We start from the raw sequence: 13299 nt of genomic DNA, 5'->3' as shown, positions 1-13299 counted from the left end.
TCGAAATACAAGCTCCGCTTCAGAAAATAAATTAAACTTTCATTATACACTCATAATAGTAAAACGATGAAATTCAGCATTAAAAATTGATTTTGAAAAGAGACTTTGTATGGGGAATAGGGGCAAATATGGTACGATCCCAATAAAATTTAATGAAAAATTTTACGACCTATTTTTTGTTTAATATTTATTTGTGCTAAATTTTATTGCGATATTAGTGTTATGTTGTACGGATGATATATGATAGCGGACATAGATCAATCTAATAAGATAACTAAAGTTTTATAACGAACTCGAAAAAAATTATCTGATAAATTAAAATTGAAAATAGATTGAAATAAATAAAGAATTTTAGCATGGATTTGTTAGCGCATAATTTTGAAACTTATTCAGATAATAGTTTGATTATTTGTATCATTTTTAAATATTTTTAAAAACTTTTTTTCATATATTTATTTTTAAAAATATTTTATTTTTAAATTTTATTGCGATTTATAATTTTGTATGTAATGCTTAAATAGTAAATAATACTTTGTCATTTGAAATTTGTTATTTTTTGAGCCAGATGTTGTTTCATGTTATTTATGGGTTATCTTATGTCAAACGGAATTCTTCCAAACTAAATATGAGATGAATTATCAAAAATATTTTTTTAGGATGAAAAAATATTGATTTTATTACAGCAGAGATTTCGTATAAAATTTATGTTACAGTACACCAAGACGAATGAGTATTGAAAAAATAATCATACGCCACCTTGTACCTATAATTGACTTTTAAGAATTAAGAATTTTTAATTGTTTTATCAAGACTTTAATACAAATACTTAAATCTTAAAATTTAAACACCTCAACTTGTTAAACATATGTTAGACTTATTTGAAAAACAAACACAGACTCAAATATCATTTACACATATACATATTATATTTAGTACACATACCAAATCAAAGAAACATTATAAACAACGCAATTTCAAAAATATATAGCATGCTACAAATTAATATCGCTCACATATTTATATCATCAAATTGCTAAGTAAACAAAATTTCCTTTAAACACATGCTTTACTCTCTCAAATAAACAAAAAAAAAGTTGCAAAAAAAGAAAACAAAACAAAAAACCCAGAAATTTCAGTACACAATTGCCGTTAGTTAAACACAAATGTACATGTATATCTTGCTCTCACTCACATTTTAATCAGAAAAAAACACTCTCTCTCACACACACACACACACACACACAAAACACACACCAACAAATCCATCTTCGATTGGCACACTAAACGAGTAAACCAGAAATAATATCCCAACCAGTTTTCGTGTAGCTTTAACGACGTTTGAACATGTAGACGGGAAAAAATTAAAGATTTTAATAAAATAGTTTAAAGAAAAAAAACAAATATATAAAGTGTTAAAAAAACATAAAAAATTTTAAATAAATAAATGTTTTAAAAATTATAAAAAAATAAATTAAAAAAATTGTTAATGTAAAAAATATATAAAAAAATTAAGTTAAGTTTATAAAAAAATTAATTTGAAAAAATATAATTAAATAAAATTATTAAAGTTATTTAGAAATATATGTTAAATATAAGCTAAAAAATTATTAAAATAAAAATAATAAAATATAACAAAAAAATTAAAAAATAAATAAATTAACAACTTATTAAGAAGAAACAAATATTCAAAATTAAATTTAAAACAAAATAAAGTAATAACCAGAAATTTAAATTTCAACAAGGAAACTCATGTACGTGTAGTTTCAATTCACCAGCCAGTAAAAAGGAAAAAAGTAAAGAAAAAGTTATAAAATATAGATTCAATTAAAAAGTTTTCTTTAAACCTAATTTATCTTCATCTTCGTCGTCGTCTCTTTTTATTTTGGAGAATTTTTCTCTTCCTTTCTGGAGTTTTGTTTTCGATACTTTCATTGTATTGTTTTTGCATAAAGTTGTGTGGTGTGTTTTTGAAGTTTTTTTTTGGCTGTCTGTCTGTTCATTTCATATTCAAGGCAAAACGAGTGACAGTTTATAATAAAGTTTTTTTTGTTTTGGATTAAAACTGTATAGACGATGCTGCCGAAACTTTGTTTTATTTTTAGGCTGGATTGAATTTACTTTTTTCATGTTATTTAAAATGATTTTAAAGATTTGTTAAATTTTGACAGAAGATTTTAAGAGTTTATTGTAAAGAACTCTAAGGAATTTGTTAGTCAGCATATGTTTTAGTTTTTGTGTGAATATATTGGTATGTACCTAATTTTAAACAGTATTTTAAAGAGTTTTAAGGAAGTTGTTAGTTTTTCGATTATGTTTCCGAAATTGCATTTAAAAACCATCTTAATACTGAAACATGTGAAAGAGGATGTATATTAGGGTTAGTATTTTTAGCAGTTTTGCGAATATCAAAAATAACATAGCAAGGTATTATATGGCGTGATCAGATGTTAAGAAATATGAGAATTTGGGCATAGTGCTAAAAGTATCCGCACAAAAGACGACACAGTTTTGTTTAAATATTAAAACAATAATTATACAACATGAACTAATAAAATTAAATATAATGCAACCATCATTTTCACACATAAACAAATCGATAAATACTTAAAACTTTTGGTAATTAATATGAGTGATTAGTTTTTTATAATTAGCTCTTAGGTTATTTAAAAAATTCGTAAAAATTTGAACGGTATACAATATTAAAAGGAAGCTTTACATAAATATTTATATGAATTTTGATATCAAATGAAATCTAATAATGTCGGTTGAAATTAATTAAAAGTTAAGTTTTTTTTTAAAGTTTATGTTATGTTAAAGAACAGTTTTGTGCATAACCAATATGAGGAGCATTAACCTTATAGACTCATGTTTAACAAGGCAATGAAAATATAATTTTTTTCATAAATATTTATACGCAAAACTAATTAAGAAAATTGTGTTAAGTGGCTTTATATTCATAACCAAATATGTATGTTTTATATGGTATATAAAACCTTAGTTAAAATGTAATTTAATGAACTATTGATTTTGATAAATTATAAAATAAATAGTTTTGAAACGAAAAAAATAAGCAATTTTTTGCGCAAACAATTTACAAAAAACATCTAAACTCCAAAACTGATAAAAATATCCTTCTTGATAGACTCTAATTATTTTGTTAAATTATAAAAAAAAAATATTAATATTGAATATTTTGTTAAAATATTCTATAATCTGAATACATGTACATTAGACCGACTAACAAAAAAATGCGCTTGAGTTACACCCCTCAAAATATTCCATGTTATATAATATGATGTTACCCAAAATATTTTGGGTTTGAAAGTTAGTTTGAAGGGAGGATGTATATATATCAAATCCGAAGAAATACACCTAGGCCTCTATCGGGTCTGTTGTACGCTCCATAACCAGTGTATCAAGTGGGAATCGAACCCACCACCCCAGTCTACCAGACTAGAACACTAGCCACAAACTAGAACACTAGCCACAAACCGGAGGCCACATGAAAAAAAATCTAACAATTTCAAATTCTTTGGAATATGACAATTATGAGCAAACAGTTATTTATGATTAATAAACGATGTTTCAAAACCAAATTTAAATTTTAAAAAATAATTCAAAAATACCTTTTTTAAATTTTATCTAGGTAACGAACGGCTTAAAATATTTTCGGAATAATCGTAAAACAAAGCAAAGTAAATTTTGAGACGGCTAACAAAAACGCGTTTTTGCTTTCCATACAGAGTGAGTCGGTCTAATGTACATAGTTAGGTATGTATATACCATAGAATCAAAAAATTATACTGTGGAAATTACAAACAGAGTGTCAGATTTGTACACATATATACAGAGGAAAAAAATGATATTTTAAATTATTAATACATGCTTGGTATCAATTTTTAATTTTTTAATAACATCAGTTGTCAAAGCATGTATATATAGTTGTGAAATAAAAATAATAATGTTATCAAATCATAAAGACGAAGAATATAAAATATATAAACTCTTAGTCACAGCATATCAGAGTTAACCCAATCGATATATTTCACAGTTTACCCTCCCAATACTAAGCTTTGTGTGAAACATTTATTTAAAAATTGAGCATTCAAAGTTATTATATTTTTTGATCCTTTTGAGTTAAAATAGCTATATGATTACTGTTACTATTGTAAAAGCTGTTTGGAAAATAACATTTCATTATCCCCAATTTTTTTTTTAAATTCAAAAAATTCCATATGTTTATTAGCAAAAGATTAACAAAAAATATCTTTATGGCTTAGTGACTTCAAGCCGGCTATTTTTTTTTTTTTTTTGAAAAAAAAAATCCTTTGGGTTTTAGTAAATTTTTTATTCACACTTGTACTTGTTACGTGTTTGGTCTTATTATGTGTTTTTTTTATATAAATATCAGAGTGATACCTTATTTAACATCTGTCAAAATATTTATTACAAAAATATAAATACATATATATATTTACATTTTTTATAAACAAAAAAAGTTAAATATTTAATTATATAAAGTGTGGATCTAAACACCCAAAAACACAATAGTAAATATGTATTTTTTCATGGAAACTCTAATATAAAAAATATATATATATATTTTGTCTATAGTTGAAGCCACTACAAATATGAGCAGTGGTTTCCAAGCAACATATTTTTTGAACTATTTTTCAATTCATTTTAATATTTTAATATTTTATATTTACTAAAAATAAGTAAAATTTTTCCGCGAAAAAAAACAGTAAATTTATGAATTTTATTGTTGGTTTTAATCAAATTTTCTTTATTTAAAATGAGTCCGTCCGACCTGATGATACACGTTCTTTTTAAAGGACTTGTCTAATTTTGAGTTTTGGACGGTGTTATAATAACAGGTATTTCTATTAAAGCATGACAATTATTAAAGTAAGTGACTATATTGCAGCTCATATTGTTCGCAGAAGGTTTAGTAAAGTGTAATTTGATTTTTAGTCACATCTGATTGTTGGTCAGGGAGAATATCTATGTTTAAATCTAATATGATGTAGTCATATAAGACCATAACCTGTCATAAAATCACTGCGAGCAATGAGAACTCTAATATGGGTGACCATTAATGTATTCTATTATTCCGATTTCGAGGCTTTTTCGAATAATATAAAACTGGATTCTTTTAATTGCTTTTAAGGAATTTTTTTATTTTATTATCAGACCATAACCTGCTGTTCACTTGACCAATGTTTATACATTCATACTTTTTGTAGTGCTTTTAGGGAATATTTTTTATTTTATTATAAACCACTGCGAGCAATGTGAACTCCAATATGGGTGACCATTAGGGTATTTAATTATTCCGATTTTGAGGCTTTTTCGATTAATAGAAAACTGGATACTCTTTGTATTGCTTTTAGGAAATATTTTTTATTTTATTATAAACATTTTTATTATAAACATCATCTCTACTTTTTTAATCATACAAATATAAAGCATTTTATTAACCAGTTAGAAGATCTTTTATTCTGAAACTACATCAAGAACAGCTGTTTTTTTTTAACAACAACGAAAACAGATCTGTAAGAAACTTACTCAATATACATATATTTGAACAATTTAAAATAAAATAAAAAGCATGTTACTTGATTATAAATTTCTTTATGTATTATTGTTAAATTAATTCATAATGAAAACATTTGTTAAAATAACAAAGACATCTATTATTTAAACATTAATTAAATTGCTCTTGATCATATTTTTCCTCGAATCATTTCTTTATTTGTTTTTTTTTTCTTTTTTTTGCATAATAATACAAAACTACAACATGTTTACATAGGAAACTTTAGTAACAATAAATGAAAATGAACACAACAAAAGAAAATAAATTTTCAAAAATAAATAATATATTATTTGTTTTTATTTTCTACTATTTGAGTAAAAATAATGTGAAAAATAAACTAAAAAAAACTCATTCATATAAACACCTCGAAGTAGAAAACAAACATGCAGTCAGAAATACAAGTGAATCATGCCTTAGAATTTGATCTAAATTTTTAAATGTGTGTGTGTTTTTTTTTTGTGCAAAACAATTGTTTATTTCTTCCCAGGAAAAATGTTTAATGAATAAATATAATAAATTTTTAAAATTATAAATTTACAATCTATTGTATTTTATTGTGTTGTGTTTTTTGTTTTCATTTTAAGAATTTTTATTTAGTTTACATATGTAATGCAGGTTAGATGTTGATGGCGTATGATTTATATATATTTTTTGCATTACAAGTGGAGACAATTAAATTACGTATACGTCTGAGTTCTGAGTATTAAACATGTGTAAATGATGACAATAATAAAGGAAGTAATTTAGAATATTTTTTAATGTATTTATAAAATTGGGAATAATTTTTAATAGCATTTGAAAAATTTGACAAAAAAAAATTGATGTGACATTATTTTATTTAAAATATATATTAACAATTTCTGAGAATTAAATTACAATCGAAAATAGTAGAGAATTTTAATATTCCTTGGCAACAGTAGTAAATATATTTTATTTTTAGAATCTTCAGGATCAAGTGAGCCTAACTGCCAATTTAAGAGCGAACTGTTTGGTTTTAAAATGGGGCTTGTGAAACTGCTATGTTACCTATGTGAACCGCTCTTATTTTCTTGTATTGCATTCCAAGAGTATAGAGGTGCTAGTAGTAGCTCTTACACTTCCGAATTATAAACTATGGAAGTCTGACTTTCGGACTTTATCTTATGTCGGTTATTAGAGAGTTGAGTTTGACACCAAAAAATTAAGCTTAGAATTATATGTAATTTTGTGATGAGTTGCCCCTAGCTAAGCGGCCGATATTAGTGTAAGTGCCTAATGTTTTCCATAATTTTGGGTATTTACTAATTTCTTTTAATTATTAAAAATTTTATAGTCATTAAATGTATTAATATTGGCAAACATGTGTTTACATTGCCTTCAAAATTCAGAAAAAAATCAAAAACACCCACCCAACTAGAACACCTGTAAATTGTAAAAACTAAAAATTTCTTCAAAAAAAAAACTTAATAAATTTATTAAAAGCAAACAACCAAAAATAATATGAAATTATTAAACGGTCTGTTAAAACCACGAAAAACACATGTGTTACTTTATTGCAGTCTAGTAAACAAAGAAAAGACTGCTTTAAAGTACCAGCAAAAAAATTATTTAATCTATTTTACTGCAGGTCATATAATACAGCCGACAAATTAACACGCAAATGTTTGCAAAAATACAATAAAAAATTTTATAAAAACACCCTCCTTCTTCTCCAAAAACGAATTAAAACTAAAAAAAATCAATAAATTTCATAATAATCAACAAAGCTACAACAAAAACGGCAAATAATTTAATACAAATTTAGCAATAATTAATTTATAGTTTAAATGCGAATAATAAAACTATAATGATTATTAATTACAGTTGAAAAAAATAATACTTAGCTAAAAACAAATAGAACATTTGTTAATTCTTGGAAAAAAGTTGAAAAATGTTATTAATTAATAAATATTACTAAATAAAAATAACAAACATAAGTGAAGAAATGTTGAAGAAAAACATTTATTAAATCTCAAGCAGAAAATAAATAGTTTATTAATTTGTAAAATTTTTGAGTAAACCAATTTTAATAATATTTAACAACAACAGGTGTAAAGTTTTATAAAAAAGTTAAGTTTTCAGAGCTTTTGAATTAAAAAGCGTTTTTTAGCTGTTTATGGTGACTTGTGAAAAACATATGAATTTTTGACTAAATTTTCTTTATTATATAACAATTTAATTATTTAAAAATTTTATATTTGGAGAAAATATAATACACTTTATTAACCTACTGGTGGCATCTGAGAATATAAAATGAAAATTAAAGTTAAAAATATGCTTTTTAAAAGAGGTAAGTCCTTTGAAATATACTAATAATAAACAAATATTTTCTAATTCACAATAGTTGTCGTATCGTTGTATGTCATATACAATACAATATAAAACAACACCATACGTAATAGGTGTTATGAATTGGACAACTAACTAAAATTTCAAAAATTAATGTGTTTTATAACATCACCAAGTATTACAGAAAAATAGTTCTCTTTAAATCATCTATTTTATACATTTTGAAATTATCGAAATATTGGTCTAAAACCAATAAAATTATATAAATATACTAGTTACCTTCAAAATTCTGTTTTTTTGGAAATGTTTGTTTATGACAACAGCACATAGCAAAAGACTCTGAAAGTTGAAATTCCCCAAAATATTCTTTACTCGCATGGTTAAATTCAAAAATTCTTTGATATAATCAAGGCTTTAATTGAGAAATTGTGATATAATCAAAATATTTATTATATTACCTGTCATAATAAGCCATTCTGCCCTGCTTAATATATCCAACTTCACATTCAACAAAACTTTCAAAAATTCGAACAAAAACTTTCTAATAAACTCGCATACACGAAACAAATGATAAATGTGAATTTAATACTTTGATAAGACTTTAATCAAAATAAAATACAAATTTATTTGCACACAGTTGTCACCCAACAACAATAACAAAAAAATCATTTAACCTTTGTGAACACAACAGTCAACGTATGAGGTATGAGTTTTTGTATAATGTATTTAATATTACTCATACACATGTTATAAATTCAAGAAAAATGAATATATTTTCATTATAAAGATAACAAAAACTCAACATAAAGTAATTTAAATAAAAAAAGATATTTAATAAAATCTTGTTTAAATAAAAGTTTAAAATGTCAATCATTTTAACGCAGGCTAAAGAAGACGTATAATAAGAAAAGAATTTACAGGTTTATCTAACAAAAACTAAAGTCAACAAGTGTGGTAAAAAATATATTCTTCTATACAAACGTGCAAGATAAATGACAAAAACATTATACCCTTATGCATATTAATAACATTTTTGTTAAATTTTTTTATATAAAATCATTTGTAAACGCATGTAACATGACACAGACAGCCGTGCTAGAATAATTGTTATGAAATAATGAAGAACAGTAAGTTTGTTATTGACATGCAACATAACTCGAAACATGAATGAAGAGTATTAAGTCAAAGTGAAATATTGAATGACATTTTGGCTTAACACAGGCACGTTTTTAAAATATGAACAGTAACAAGTAACAATGAAAAAAATCAGATAGTATATACGCATAATAGTAGTGTTTTTTATACCCACCATCAAAAAAATAGGGGGCAAATTCTTTCATTCCGTTTGTAATACATCGAAATATTGATGATATACCCACAAAAGTATTTATATTCTGGATCTCTATTAAATCTAGCCATGTCTGTCCTTCTATCTGCTCGTCTTTTGAAAGAACGATAGACTCCGAACGGAATGAGCTAAAGGGTTGATATTTTACACAAATACTCCCTATAGATAAGGTTTGTTGGATATTGAAAATAGGCAAAACAGTCCACGTTTCGTGTAACCCATATATTAGTGGCCCCTCGAAAAAAAAAACACCGAAAAATCATTAACGTCCACATTTACTCGAATTGCGCACATTTACTTCTGATGGGCAGGTTAACTTAACACATTGAAACAAATGACGTCTAAGACGTCGAGCTTGGGCGCTCGTATATGCAAATGTAATCTGTCGAGGAACTTAACGAAATAGTGGAAAAAGTAATAGATTTTCTTGAAATACTGATATCAGGTGACAAGCAATATATTTCTATTTATGCATATCTAGCTATTACATAGTCCTCTTATGGATATTTTAAATTTTCCACTAAATGGAACTTATAGTTAATGAATCATAAATCGGAATATAATTGCAATTGTCATTTAAAAGTATTGATAACTATTATAATTATCTTGGTTTGTTAAGGGAGAAATCTACGTCGATTTTGACGAAATTTGCACCAAGGTTAGTAATATTGGATAGTAGGCCAGACACTAACTTTCAGCGTTATCGGTCCAGAACTACCGGACTTAGAGGGGGTCAAATTTGGACGTTTTGGTCATATATGTAACTTTTTACCTACTGGTCGTTGCAAACATTGTCCTAACAAGTTCAGAAAGCTATTTCTTCAATGTTTCAATCCATCGTTATTTTTGTTAATTAAGAATAAGATTTTTTCAATATTTTGCACATAATTTTTTTAAACTGGAGATTTTTGTTGCGTTTTTTTCTAAAGAATACTTAGACCTGACAGAAATTATTAATATTCCAAACTCTAAATCGAATAGTAAAATTTTATTTCTTAACATTTTGTAAACATATCCAATTATTATATTATAGAAGGAGTGGTAGGTGGGAGTGGCACTGAAATGATTTTATAAAAAAATTGTATTTTTTTTGTCAATTTACCTCTTTTATTTTAATTTGGCTGAATCTGGTTTCGAAATATTCCAATGGCATTTTCAACAAAACATTGTGTTTTTATATTTCGTTAATTATAAGTAGATCTATTAAATAAATTATCCACTTACCTAAAACGAAAAAGAAAAATGAATTAATTTAAAGATAATTTATGAATAAAGGAGTTTAAACTATAATGTAATACTTATTTATAAAGTCTAGTACGAGAAGTAAATAAATAAAACGTATACATAAAAGATATACATATAATATAACCTATCTAGCACTACTGAATATGTTTATGTCTCTGCTTTATCATCCTCTAAACAGAAGAAATATCGTGCATATGACAGTTAACACAAAACACTGCTACAGTTACTGTCATGTGTGCTGGTTTATTGAATGTCGTTTAAAGAAAACATGTCATAATTTTATTTTTCAATTTTTCTTATTTTTCATATTAAAAAAAAAAAGAAAAACATTGCCCTGTGATAATATAAAGAATGTCTAGCAAAATACACCATAACATCTCATCATTTATTATGATTGCCAAAAAGTACAAAAAATAAAAGAGAATACAAATATTTGGGGGGTGAAAAACAGACAAACAATATTTATGGTTTTCTTTAACGAAATAAAAATATAAAACAAATATTGTTAAATAAGGTGAAAAATAAACCGATAAGATTGTTTTCCTCTGGTATTAAAAATCAAATTTAGCTTTAAATGAGTTTTCCAATTTTATAGTTTAAAATTAAATTTTATGATTTCCCTATTGATTTCTTAAAATGGATATAATATTTTATTAATCATAAAGACGTACATATATGTTTTTCAGAATCATGAAAAATTTCTTTATATATACATATAAACGACTTGGAATTGTATATTCATATATGTTCATATGCCAGTTACAAGTGTCCTTTGCGTCAATGATTTAATTGAATTGTATTTTGTTTTGCTTGTAAATTATTTATTGATCTTGTTGCAAAACCAATTCATGTGTGTTCTCTCAAAACTTTAGAGATTTTATATTGATGAACGAAAATTACATTAATAACAACTGCTGTAAATTTAATTTATTATGTTGTCAGAAATATATTATATATTGATTTATTTTACTTTGTTTCTGTACAAATTCAATTAATTTCAAAATACAATTATTGTTAAAACTATGTACGACATTCAGTGTTTTTTATACAGAAAACGTTATTATGTAGTTTTCAATTATAAAAATACTAAGCCTATTCTTAAGGAAAATTGGGTTTTAAAAGTAAAAAAAAACAATACCTTAAATAAGGACTAGCCTTTATTATCGGCTATAAAAAAGCATTAAATCTCAACTGTACAATGGTAGGGTTTTTAGTATCCACAAAATAATCATTTATAGTTTCAAATACAGAATACAAATATTTAAATAAAAAACTTTACACTCGGTAGAATACTCTCGACGATAGTCTATAAAATAGTGGTTAATAGGGTTGTCAATAATTCGTGTTTAAAGTTATTAGAATAAAAACTTGCAATATTTGTTTTTATTCTAGCAGTCGACAAAATTTTGTATAGCAACTAAATTCTACATAAACAGATTTTTTAGGAACTATCTGTTTCTCTTATTGATTGTAAGTAATAGTAAGAGATTTGTTTCAATTATAACAGATCTTTTGATTAAGTATTCGTGTATTTCTTTGTTCAATATTATAATAAATTATGGGTAAAAACACATTAACATTAAAATTTTATTCGAATACTCGACAAAAATTATTCGAATTATACTTTATTCTAAATTGGAAATCTTTTATTTGAATAATTAGTCTATGGAATAATCGACAGTATTGAATAGAGAATAGTCGATATTTTCGATGGTAGAATAGCATATAGTCTAGCGCATAGTCCCGACTATAAAGTAGTTTATTGCCTCAATTAAAGAATAGTCGTTTATCTAGAATATAGAATATTCGACAATTTCGACTATATTTATACAGAAAATATTGACATAGAATAGTCAATAATTTCTGCAAAAGAATAGAATTTCAATTCTCGGCTGTACAGGAGTCCATAATATTGACAGTAAAATAGCCAATTGTATCCCCCCTAGACCTAATTTAATTTTCCAAAAACGAGCAAAATTCTATGACTCCATTCTAAAATATACCTACACACTACTATATTGCTGTCTCAAATCACTTCAGAAATTAAATTTTCTAGGTTACAAACATATATGTATACGATTTTTTATTTATTTTTTTTTTCAATTCTTGTTATCTTTTTTCAACATTTTCATTTTACATTTTTTATATTTTATTTTTACCTTTTTTATTAGTGCTGAGATTGATATTGTTTTCCCTTCGTAGTGAAAAGAATAGAAGGTAAAAGAACAAAAAATTTTAAATTCAATTTATGTTGTGTTAGATATAAATATGTAAACACTTAACAAAAGTAAAATCAGAAAGTAAAAAAAAACATGGAAAAAAAAACAAAATATATATGTACATATCTAGAATAATTTATGTATAATACATATAGTCACATATGCAAAACAGTATAAAAATAAAGTACTTACATCTCTAAAGTACATTGATTAGAAATTGGTGATATAAAATAAAAACAAGGAATTAAAATTAAAAAATTACTGTCAATTCCGTGCGATCATAAATAGGAAATTTTTAATGATTTATGTCAAGAAGCAGCTTGTGGACAAAAATCCCCAAAAAATTGCCATACAAGATATTGATTATAGATTAAATAACAACACACATTTTCTCAGTATACGACGTATTCCTTATGATTTATTACTCAGATATTATAATTTCGAGAATGTATTAGTTAGTAATTAAGTAATTGAGCAAGTTAGTAAGTTAGTAAGTTAGTAAGCTAGTAAGTTAGTAAGTTAGTAAGTTAGTAAGTTAGTAAGTTAGTAAGTTAGTAAGTTAGTAAGTTAGTAAGTTAGTAAGT

At 24.9% G+C, this 13299-nt stretch overlaps 1 protein-coding gene across 1 annotated transcript in view; it reads left to right on the top strand.

The window, feature by feature from the left end:
- Positions 1-570: 570 nt before the first annotated feature.
- The window catches only part of LOC111676940, a 112229-nt gene continuing 99500 nt past the window's right edge, over positions 571-13299 (top strand). Inside the window, exons 1-2 of the mRNA XM_046945384.1 lie at positions 571-1488; positions 7203-7904. The gene's annotated coding sequence lies outside the window, so the exon portion shown is untranslated. The remainder of the gene's footprint in view (positions 1489-7202; positions 7905-13299) is intronic.

Source organism: Lucilia cuprina, chromosome 3 (assembly GCF_022045245.1).
Source record: "Lucilia cuprina isolate Lc7/37 chromosome 3, ASM2204524v1, whole genome shotgun sequence".
Taxonomy (NCBI): Eukaryota; Metazoa; Arthropoda; class Insecta; order Diptera; family Calliphoridae; genus Lucilia; species Lucilia cuprina.
Note: the sequence above shows the minus strand (reverse complement) of the source record. Positions and strands in the feature narration are given on the sequence as shown.